The following is an 11532-nucleotide window of genomic DNA, read 5'->3' as shown; positions in this document are numbered from 1 at the left end:
ACTCTGTATACATAATGATTACAATAATATGCATGGAAGGAAAAAAATGAAATCAAAGTTAATACTGTAATAATCAATGTTGGTTCCAAAGAAGAAATGAGAACATGCATCTCCCTCCTTTCTTTGCAGAAATGGGGGACTATGAGTCTGGAATGTTGTGAGACTTGGTTAAGGGGTGGATATTTTTACCAAATTGCTATTTCTCTCTTTTTTAAATCTTTGTTGCAAGAAATGACTTGCTGGTTAGGAGAGCGATGGAACATATTTGAAGACTTGGGTGACAAAAAAACAGACTTCAATAGTAATTTTTTTTAATGCTATCTGAGGCTAGATTCCTGTACAAGTCTTCCTGACTCCAGGCCGAGTACGAGTACTTTATCTATTTATACTACATTGATTCAATAGTGGAAGGTTAGCCCATCTGATGTGAACACATACAAGAAGAATTCTGAAAGATGTTGAGCCTGGGAGAAGGCCATCCTCCTCCCCTTCCCTTTTTGGCTGTTGCTGGAGCATTTCCATGATTTATGCCCAAGATTGAAATCTTCATAAGGAGACATTTATATTTGAATATAAATACATTCATTGCAAACATAAATACTCGGGGATGGCCCAATGGCACTCTGCTGTGGTAGCTAAGCTGAGGAGCTCCTTGAAACAAAGATGAGATGCACATTTTAAATTCTGCCTTGATGACCTCTGGAAATGAAGGGATCTACTGGTGGACATGAACCCTGCAAGCAAACTGGTAAGGGAGCCCTGCAAAAAGCAGCTTTTTAAGAAGCCTGGCATGGGGGGGGGGGGGAGGGGAAGCATTGGATTGGAGAGGTCAGAAGCAGACCTGTTCATTTGTGGCTACAAACACAAGACAAGACAGGGACAGGCAATCAGCAGAAATCATAATCACTTGACCTGGGGTAGAAAGTAGAAGACTGTAGGAGGCCAGAGGAGGATTCTTTTGGGAGGAAGGGGCTTGGGGGAAGAGCTCACCATACCTTAATATCTGGTGGCTTCATTTTTTAATTCATTGTTCTTGCTAACTAGGTGTAAAACTAGTGCTTCTATGCCTCTGAAGGCTTGGTAATAAGTGCAAATTTCTAATTTGGGGCCCTGGAGCAAAGCCCCAGTCACTCTACCCTAGGTAGGGCTCTGATCCAAAGATCTGGGTTTGAATTCTGATTCTGCTAGGTGTGTCACCTGGAGTAAGTCTCTTATTCTCTCTGGGAGGCTAAAACAAGGGTGTTGGACTAGATAACCTCCTGGGTTCCCTCCCACTATAAATCACATGATCCTATCTTTAGGGCTTGGGTCATTGCAATAACCACTCCTCTTATTTTTTAATTGTGTGTGGCTGGGATAGTCTCCTACCTGAACACCAACCCATTCCAGTCACCTGACCCAAACTACATCCCTTCCCTGGCATGGGGAGCTTCTACTCTCTCTGACTGCTTTCCAAGTCCCAAAGGTGGCATTCGACATGTGAGCCTCAGCAAGTAACAGCCATCCTCAGCCTCTGTCTCCTTGTCTTTAAAATGGGGCCAATAATACTTGCATGAACTTCCTCGAGGCTATCATAAAGTGCTTTGTAAATCTTAAAGCAGCTATTAAAAACAGAAACTATGCAAACTATTCTCACTTCCTCTGTGACTTGGGAAAAGTTCTCTTATAAGGTCATAAATCAGTGGAGTTGAAAAGAACCCACAGAGATCAAATGTCTGGACTAGAGTTCTTCACCTTTTTTGCGTCTTAGACCCTTTTGAAACCTAAAGACCACTTCTCAAAAGAATGAGGTTTTTTATTATAGTTGAAAGAGATAGTCAATTTCCATTAGAGATTGGTAAAAAAATTTTAAAGCATATTAAAATATTATTTTTCCCATCTACGTTCACAGCGCCCCCCCCCCCCCGAAATCTATACACAAACTGAGCCTCATGTTAAAAACTCCTGATCTAAATAAACCAATTGTAATTTTCCAAATAAGAGGTCTAGAGAGAAGTGACTTGACCAAGGTCACACAGTGATTCAGTAATGAAATTAAAATTCAGACATAGGTCTCCTAGCCCAGAGTTCTTTGCCCTATTGCTTCAAGTCTCTCCCCATTCCAATTCATCCTTCACCCACCTGCCAAAGTCATTTTCCTAGAGTTCAGGTTTGACCAACACACACACACACACACACACACACACACACACTCAATAATCTTTGGGGGGCTACCTATTACCTCCAAAATCAAATATAAAATGTTATGTTTGGCTTTTAAAGCCTTTTACAACCTCTACTCTTCCTACCTTTATAGTCTTTTCATATTTTACTCTCCTCTATGCAGTTATACAATTCAGCTACACAGTCTTACTTGCTGTTCCTTGAACTCAAGACCCCATCTCCTGGCTCAATGCCTTTTCCTTGGCTGTCTCCCATGCCTGAAATGCTCTCCATCATCTCTAGCTCTTGCCCTCTTTCAAGACCAGCTCAGATCCCACCTTCTACAAGAGACTGTTCCAGGTTCTTTCCCTCCCTCTCCACCCCCAAACATACACACTGTTAGTCCCTTCCCTCTGAGGGCACCTTCACCTTGCACTGTCTACATCTTGTATGTCCATAGTTATCTGTACAGTGTCTCCTTTGTTAGAACATCAGCTTCTTGAGGGCAGAGACTGGATTTTTGCCTTTCTTTTTAACTCCAGAACCTAGCTCCATGCCTGGCTCATAACAGGTGCTTAATAAATGCATATTTACTAACTGCTGCTTCATAACCGGTCTTCAGAGCTGATGCTCTGAAATTCATATTAGTGAAATATGAAAGAAGCAAGACCCATAGAGTTATTACTAATGTCTCCATCATTATCTCCTCCTCAACCCCATCCCCAAGGAGGTTTCCTCTGGAACATCAGGCCTGACTGTGGGTACCGCATTAAGGAAAGCTATCGATTGGTTGGCAAGCATCCAGAAGCGGACAACTAAGATGGTGAAGGGCCTTAAGATCATGCCATACAAGGATCTGTGGAGGAACATGGGCATGTCTAACCTGGAAATAAGACCTTGTAAAATGGGGCTTATAATACTTTCACAAGATTATTACGAAGGCAAGCATTTTGTAATTGTAAAACACTACAGAATTTGGAGTGGTTGCTGCTGTCACTACTATTATTTTTCGGATTCTCACATTTATGTTGTTGTTGTTATTCTATGATATAAGTATGAGCACAGAAATGAAAAAGTGTGAGCTTCAAGGCTGGGGCTGTGAGACCAGGGTGTGGCAAGGGAGGCACAAGTTGGGGGAATCATGCAGGTGTGTGTGTGTGTGTGTGTGTGTGTGTGTGTGTGTGTGTGCGCGCGCTAGACCTCATGCCTATGGGGGGGAGTCGATGTGAGAGCAAGGGTGTGGCAAAGGAGACTAAGGAGCTGCGCACCTGTGTTGTGTGTGTGAGAGGAGTGCTGAAGAGATCTCCGGGATAATGAGGAACGTCCCAGCATGCACCCGTGTGCTTGAGCCAGCCGCAGGGCGGTGCACACCTGAGTGTGTGCATGACAAGACACAGATTGTCAATTCTGGGGGAAACCAAAGAATTTCTAAGTTGGGGTTCCAGGAAGAGCTCTTGCTACACATTCTCTGCTTCCCTCCTGGCAGCCGCCTCTTCAGGGCTGGCGCCCATCAGCATTTTTGTGAGGGTGCTTACCACCCAAGGCTCCCCTGGCACAGGGTGCTCAGGTCCCCTCAGGGCTACCAGAGACACCTGGACTTGGCCATCTCTTTGGTATCTCTTTCCCTCCTTTCGTTTCATTCTTCATCTCTCTCTTTCACCCACTAACCAATGCTCTGGTCACCAACCACCTTATTTAAGGAAAATTGTTAAGACACCTAGGGAGAGGGCTAGTTAACTTTCAGTTCAGCAGTGCTGCTGAGCAAAGCCAGAAAGAAATTAGCAGTGAATCCAGCTGTTCTGGCAAATGTGACACCCCACCCCCTTCCCAATAATAGCAAGGTCAATATGACTCAACAGAGTGCCATGGAGGCCATAAAAGCTAATAGTCTAGACTACATTAAGAGAAGTAGGGCTTCCAGGAATGCAGACGGGATTGTCCCTCTGTACTCTCTGCCCCAATTAGACTAGATCTGGGGCATTGTACTTAGTTTTGGGTACCACATTCTAGGGACAGTATTAATTAGCTGTAGAGCATCCAGAAAAAGGCAACTAAAATGATAAAGGGCCTTAAGTTCATGCCATACGACAACCCAGAAAGGAGAAAACCCAAGGGGACATGAGCTGCCTGCAAGAATTTGAAGGGTTGTCATGAAGGGGAGGGATTATGTCTGCTCTGTTCTGCCAGAGAGGGTAGAACAAAGAGTCAAAATTTGCCTCCATGTCCAGAAAAACTTCTAAATAATCTGAGCTGTCCCAAAATGGGATGGAGGCAGGGGGATCCCCTCATTGGCGGTCTTCAAGTAAAGGCTGAATGAACCCTTAAATGGAGCTGTTGTGGAAGGAATCCTTTTCTGAAACAGCTTAGACTCAATGGCTATTGAAGATCCTTCTGATTCTGGAATTCTGGAATTCTTTGAATAATGGAAAGAGAAGTGGAAAGAGTCAAGAGGAGAGGCCTGCCTTCAAATCCCATCCCTGACACCGATGGGCAATACACTTCATCTCTTTTACTTCAATTTCTTCATCTGTAAAACTGCCATCAAAGCATTTCCCTTACCTACCTCAAAGGGTTTTTGAGAGACACAAAGGACATAATGAATGTAAAGCCCTTTGAAAATTAGAAAGTGTTAGGTCTAAGCCAGTTAGCATCATTGTCAATAAGGATGGGGCAGGACCTGTGATTTCTTCCATGTGTGAGGCTACCAGGTGGAATCCCCCTACCAATGCGGGTAACCTAGCCCAGTGCCTGGTACATAGCAGGTATTAATAAATGCTTGTTCCTTTCCCCCAGTGCTACGTCCCCCTCTCAAATGTACATAGGCTTAGAGGTTTTGCTGAAGCATAGAGAAATTAAAAGACATGCCTGGGGTCACAGAGCCAATATGTGTCAGAGGTGAAACTTCAATCCACAATACTGCCTCTCATTATTATAGTAACATCTCAAACTCTCAGCATTGAAACAAAGCTGGAAATTATTTATGAACTAGCGCTTCTCCATTGACATCCTTCTCAGATTGCCTTGCATGACCAAGATCAGGGGCCCTCAAACGGTCTTCCAGATGACCTCAAACTCCGGATGTGTCCTGAATGTCAGAGATGGATGAGATCTCAGAGACAAGCTAATCCAACTCCCTCATTTTACACATGAGGAGAATGCAGCTCAGGGAAGAGAAGAGATTTGACCAAGGTGATAGCTAGCAAATATCAAAGCCAAAACTTGAACCCAGGTTTTCTGATTCCAAGCCAGGAGTAAGCGACAGGGAGTGTGTAGGGTTTTTTCTGAGAGTGGAGAGGTTCACTACCATAAAGTGAACTAATAGGTCTTTCATTGAAGGTCTTTAGCCTAAGACTGAGGCAACTTAAGTGCCAAAGAGGATGATAGTTAGACCTGAAGTCAGGAAGATCTGAGTTCAAATCCTGCCCATATGATCCTGGTCAAGTCACTTAACCTCTCTTTGTCTGACCTCAGTTGACTCCTTTGTAAAATGGGCATAATTGTAACACCTCACAGAGTTGTTATGAGGAGCGAATGTGATCATACATAAAGCATTCTGTAAGCCTTAAAGAACTACCTAGTATTGCGTATTAGAGATGGATGTACTTTTTCAAGTACAAATGGGACTCCGTGTCCTCTGAGGCCCCTTCCACCTCTGAGATTCTGTGTCTCTGGGAAGGCTAGCACCCAGGGAATATAAATACAGCTACTCACAAAACTACATACACCAGGGGTTCTTAATCCCTTAGGTAGCACAATGGACCTCACATGAGGAAGACCTGTGATTCAAATCCAGCCTCAGACATTCATTATCTATGAGGCCCTGAGCAAGTCATTTAATCTCTGTATGCCTGTTTCTTCATCTGTAAAAGGGAGTAATGACAGCAGCTATCTACCAGGATTGTTGAGAGGATAAAATGAGATAATCTAGGCTATTCTAAAAGCCTTAGTGTAGTTTTAAGCTATTCAAAGCCATTAGGAGGGGCGGCTAGGTGGCACAGTGAATAGAGCACCAGCCCTGTAGTCAGGAGGACCTCAGTTCAAATCCAGCCTCAGACACTTAACACTTACTAGCTGTGTGGCCTTGGGCAAGTCACTTAACCCCAATTGCCCTACCTTCCCCCCTCCAAAAAAGCAAAAAGAAAAAAAAACCTATTAGGAGACCCTGCCTTTACAAAGTGTTTTGCAAGCTCTAAAATGCTAGCTATTATTAACTCTGGAAGTCTGGCAAAGCCTCTAGGTCCATTCTCAAAATCATGTTTTTAAATGCATAAAATAAAAAATGTAGAATGACAAAGGAAACTGGTTATATTTAAATACAGTTACTGAAGGTCTGAGTCAAGATGGCAGTGTACAGGCAGCAACTCAGCTGAACTCTCCCCACATTCCCCTTCAAACAAATTTAAAATAATGCCTCAAATCAAATTCTGGAGTGTCAGAGCCAACAAAGGGTTGCAGTGAGACATCTTCCAGTCCAAGAGAGCTTGGGAGGTTGGCAGCAGAGGTCTATGATATGTGGGTGGTGGTAGGACTGGAGCACAGTGCACACAGTGACAACACCAGGAGCAGACCTTGGAGGTAGTTGAAACAGCAACAGTGGCAGCAGCTCTCAGTCCACAGAAAGTACAGAGATTGGACAACTGATCAGAAAGGGATTACAGAAGACACTTTGCTGGCACTGGGTGCAAGACACTGTTGCATTGTTCATAAGTACTTCTGGGTCACGGTTCCAGGATAAATAGGAGCACCAGGGTTTGAGAACCCAAGGGAGCAGGGGCTTCATAGCAGAGAAGAGTGCCTGTGGTCACTTACAAGGAAGCAGGGGCCCTGGCCTCAGTTCCAAGGAAAAAGCACAAGCAGTTGTGGCTTCAGGGGAGCAGGGGACCTGGTAACAAAGACCAAGAGGAGCACTCGCATTTGCAACTGAAGGGGAGCAAGGTCCCTTCCTGGATAAAGACCAGAGCACAGACCAGGAGATTAATGACTATGACTCTCCTTGGATCATACCATCTTGGAGGTACCAAAAACTTACAGAATCCCAGAACTAGCTCTGAAAACAGCAGCATAAAAACCCTGAAGCTTTGGACAGTGTGCCCACTGCCCTAGGAACAAAAACCAGCTTGAACATAAAGTTAAAAGTCAAGAAAGAGTCTGGGGAAATGAGCAAACAATAAAAAAAGAACCTGACTATAAAAGGCTACTATGGTGACAGTGAAGATCAATACACAAACTCAAAAGAAGATAAAGATATCAAAACAGCTTTAAGCAAAGTCTCAAAGAAAAAACTGTGAACTAGACACAAACCCAAAAAGAATTCCTGAATGAACTAAAAAAAAAAAAAAAGATTTTAAAAACCAAATAAAGAAGGTAGAAAAAACGGGAAAGGAATTGGAGTGGTGCAAGAGAGTTATGAGAAGAAAATTAATGACTTGGTAAAAGAGGAACAAAAACACTGAAAAAAAATAACACTTTAAAAAATTAGAATTGACCTAAAGATAAAAGAGGCCCAAAAAATCACTAAAGAAAAGGGCTCCTTAAAAATGCCAAATTGGAGGAGGAGAAGGGGAGGTACAAAAACTAACTGAAGAAATAATTCCTTAAAAATTATAATTAAGTGATCTTAAGCAAGTCACTTAACCCCAATTGCCCCCCTCCCCAAAAAAAGCAAAAAAAATTGTAATTAATCAAGTGGAAGCACAAAGTCAAAAGAATGAAAAAATAGAATAAAACTTGAAATATCTCACTGGAAACACAACTGACTTGGAAAATAGATCAAGGACAGAAAATTTAAGAATTATTAGGCTACCTGAAAGCCATAGCCAAAAAACCCTAGATAGCATATTTCAAGAAATTATCAAGGGAGACTGCCCTGATATCTTAGATCCAGAGGGTAAAATAGAAATTGAAAGAATCCACTGATCACCTCCTGAAAGAGATCCCAAAATGAAAAACTCCCAGTAATAGCCAAATTCCAGAGCTCTCAGGTCAAAGAGAAAATATTTCAAATAGCCAGAAAGAAACAATTCAAATATAGTGGAGCCATAGTCAGAATCACACAAGATTGAGTGGCTTCCATTAAAGGAGCAAAGGACTAGGAAGATGCTATTCTGTAAGGGAAAGGAGCTAGTATTACAACCAAGAATAACCTATGCAGAGAAACTGATTATAATCTTTAACGGGTGGAGAATTAATATTTAATGAAATAGAGGACTTTTAAGCATTCCTGATTTTTTTAAAGACTAGAGCTGAATAGAAATTTTGATTTTCAAAAACTATATTAAAGAGAAGCATAAAAAGGTAAACATGAAAGAGTAATCTTAAAAATCTTGGTAAATTTAAGCTATTTTCATTCCATTATAATAATAGATGGGGTGTATGAGGTGTTCAGGGTGCACTAGCACCTCTGGTATGAGGGCTTGCTGAAACCTTTTCAGGGCTGCTTATCCACCTTTGGTGTTCACCTATCACCCAAATGTCACTTGTGGTTCCAAGAAGCTATAGCATGCCCAACAGCCATAACCTGGTAAAATCATCTTGGCAGACAGGACAAAGCAGGTAGAGGGGAACTGGCAGGCCTCATACTTGTTGATGGGTTAGAGAGATGTCTACTCCAAGCATGTGAAGACTTCTGCCAGAAGAATGAGTGGATAAGAATAATTTGTTCCAACTGATGTGAAGACAGCTGAGACAGGTGCTGTGGAACATTTAGAGCTTGGTCAGACATCAAAGATGCCAAGTTCATCCACTGCATCCTGGGCCATTGCCAGTAATCTTGACTTTTGTCTTGCCACTAGATTTCAATGACTCTACAAGAGAGAGTGAGGCTGAGGACTTTGCATAACTCTGCTTCACTTAAATCCAATTTATGTGCAGGTCAAGACATCACCCCATAAAGCCATTGGTCCTCCTTGAAAACAAAAGATGAACAAGAACAATGAGAACTTTATCATTATCAGGGCAATTAAAAAGAGATTACATAGACAGAGGGTATGACTGTGAGTCAGTTATGTTGGATTGATCTTTTAAAAATGAAGATGTAAGAAAGAGGGATACACTGGGAGAAGAAGAAAGGGAGAGGTAGAATGGGGGAAATTTCTCACATAAAAGAGGTATGTGAGAAACAGCTTTTATAATGGAGGAGGAGATGTGGGAAGTGGCAGGTAATACCTGAACCTCACTCTCATTGGAACTGGTTCAAAGAAGGAAGTTGTGTATAGAAATACAACTTACCTAATAGGGAAATAGGAAAAGAAAGAGATAATAGAAGGGAGGTGATGATAAAAGGGAGGAGAGGTTGAAGGAAACAGTGGTTTGAAGAAAAATAGACCTTTGATGGGGAACAGGATAAAAAGAGAGGAAAAATAGGAAAAAAATTATATAGACAGAAATATACAGTCAGTAATCATAATTTTGAATGGGAATGGGAAGAGTTCACCAATAAAATGGCAGTAAAAAGCAGAATGGATTAGAAATTAGCATCTAATAACATGTTCTTTAATGGAGAAACAGAAAGACACACAGTTAAAGTAAAGGGCTGGAGCAGAATCTAATATGCTTCATCTGAACTAAAAAAAGGCAGGAGTAGCAATCATGAGCTCAAACAAAGCAAAAGTAAAAATAGATCTAATTAAAAGGGATAATCAGGGAAACTACATTTTGCAAAAGGTGCCATAAATAATAAAATAAAATCAATACTAAACATACATGCATCAAACAGCATAGCATCCAAATTCTTAAAGGAAAAGTTATGAGATCAAATCAGTCAATAATTAAATAAATTAATTCAGACTATTCACCAGAGGATCAAATATGACAGTTGAAGCTAAGATACTTTGGCCACATAAGAAGAAGACAAGACTCATTGGAAAAGATCTTGATGTTAGGAAAGATTGAAAGCAAAAAGAAAAGAGGATGGCAGAGGAAGAGATGGGTAGATAGTGTCCGGGAAACAACAAACATGAATTTGGACAGACTTTGGGAGATAGTGTAGGATGTAGAAGGGCCTGGCATGCTATACTGCATGGGGTTTTGTAAAGTCAGACATGACTTAATAATTGAACAACAAAATATGCAATATAGCAGAAAATAGTAAAACTATACAAGTGAGGAATCTCAATTTTTCCCTCTCAGAACTAGATAAATCTAACTATAAAATAAGAAAAAAGTTAAGGAGATAAATAGAATTTTAGAAAAGTTAGATTTGATAAGCCTCTAAAGAAAATTTAATGGAAATAGAAAGGAGTAAAGCTTTTTCTCAGCTATATGTGACACCTTCATGAAAACTGGCCAAGTATTAGGGCATAAAAATCTCACAAATAAATGCAGAAAAACAGAAATATTAAATTCATCCTTTTATGTCATAATGCAATAAAAATTACATTTAATAAAAGGTCATGGACAATAAATCAAAAATTAATTGGAAATTGAATAATCTAATCCTAAAGAATGAGTGTGCAAAAAAAAACAATAAATAATTTCATGAAAGAAAATGATAAAAATGAGACATACCAAAATTTATGCAACTAAAAATGCAATTTAGAAATTTAAAAGGACAAATTAAAAATCTCCAATAAAACACCAAATTGGAAATCCTGAAAATCATAGGAGAGAATAATAAAATTGAAAGAAAAAATTTAGCTAACAAATGAAACAAGGAGCTAGTTTTGTGGGGGGAAACAAAATAGATAAACCATTGGTTAATTTGATTTTAAAAAAAAGAAAGGAAACCAAGTTACCAATATCAAAAATTTAAAGGATGAATGAAATTCAATGAAGATGAAATTAAAAGTAATTATTAGGAGTGTTTTATCCAATTTAATACCAACAAATCTGACAATCTAATTGAAATAGATGGATATTTATAAAAAATATAAGTTGCCAAGTTTAACAGAAGAGGAAATAGAATACCTAAATCTAGAAAAAGAAACTGAACAAACCATAAATGAGCTCCCTAAAAAAAAAAGCAAGAAATAGTTCCCAGTACCAGAAGGAGTCACAAATGAATTCTATCAAACATTTCTAGAACAATTCATTTCAATATTATATAAACTATTTGAAAAATAGATGAAAGAAGAATCCTACCTAATTTATTTTCTAACACAAGTATGATACTGATACCTAAACCAAGAAGAGCAAAAATAGAGAAAGAAACCAATAGGCCAATTTCCCTAATGAATGTTGATGGGGAAAAAAAAATTAATACCAGCAAAGAGAATACAGCCATATTATGACCAGGTGGGATTTACACCAGGAATACAGGGCTGTTTCAATATTAGGGAAACTATCAGCATAATTGACCATATAAACAAGAAGAACAATAAAAATTGCATGATTATCTAAATAGATGCAGAAAAAGCTTTTGACAAAATAAAACACTTATTCCTATTTAAAAAA

General features: G+C 40.0%; 1 long non-coding RNA gene across 1 annotated transcript; it reads left to right on the top strand.

Annotated features, from left to right (window-relative positions):
- The first annotated feature begins 219 nt into the window (after positions 1 to 219).
- On the top strand, positions 220 to 3162 carry LOC138146372 (uncharacterized). Its single transcript, XR_011164464.1, has 2 exons — positions 220 to 748; positions 2870 to 3162. It is a non-coding gene; the product is annotated as an uncharacterized lncRNA (long non-coding RNA).
- Positions 3163 to 11532: the final 8370 nt, after the last annotated feature.

This window comes from Petaurus breviceps, unplaced genomic scaffold (assembly GCF_028583685.1).
Source record: "Petaurus breviceps papuanus isolate PSGF00001 unplaced genomic scaffold, PetGlider_PUasm1.0 90760, whole genome shotgun sequence".
Lineage (NCBI taxonomy): Eukaryota > Metazoa > Chordata > Mammalia > Diprotodontia > Petauridae > Petaurus > Petaurus breviceps.
Note: the sequence above shows the minus strand (reverse complement) of the source record. Positions and strands in the feature narration are given on the sequence as shown.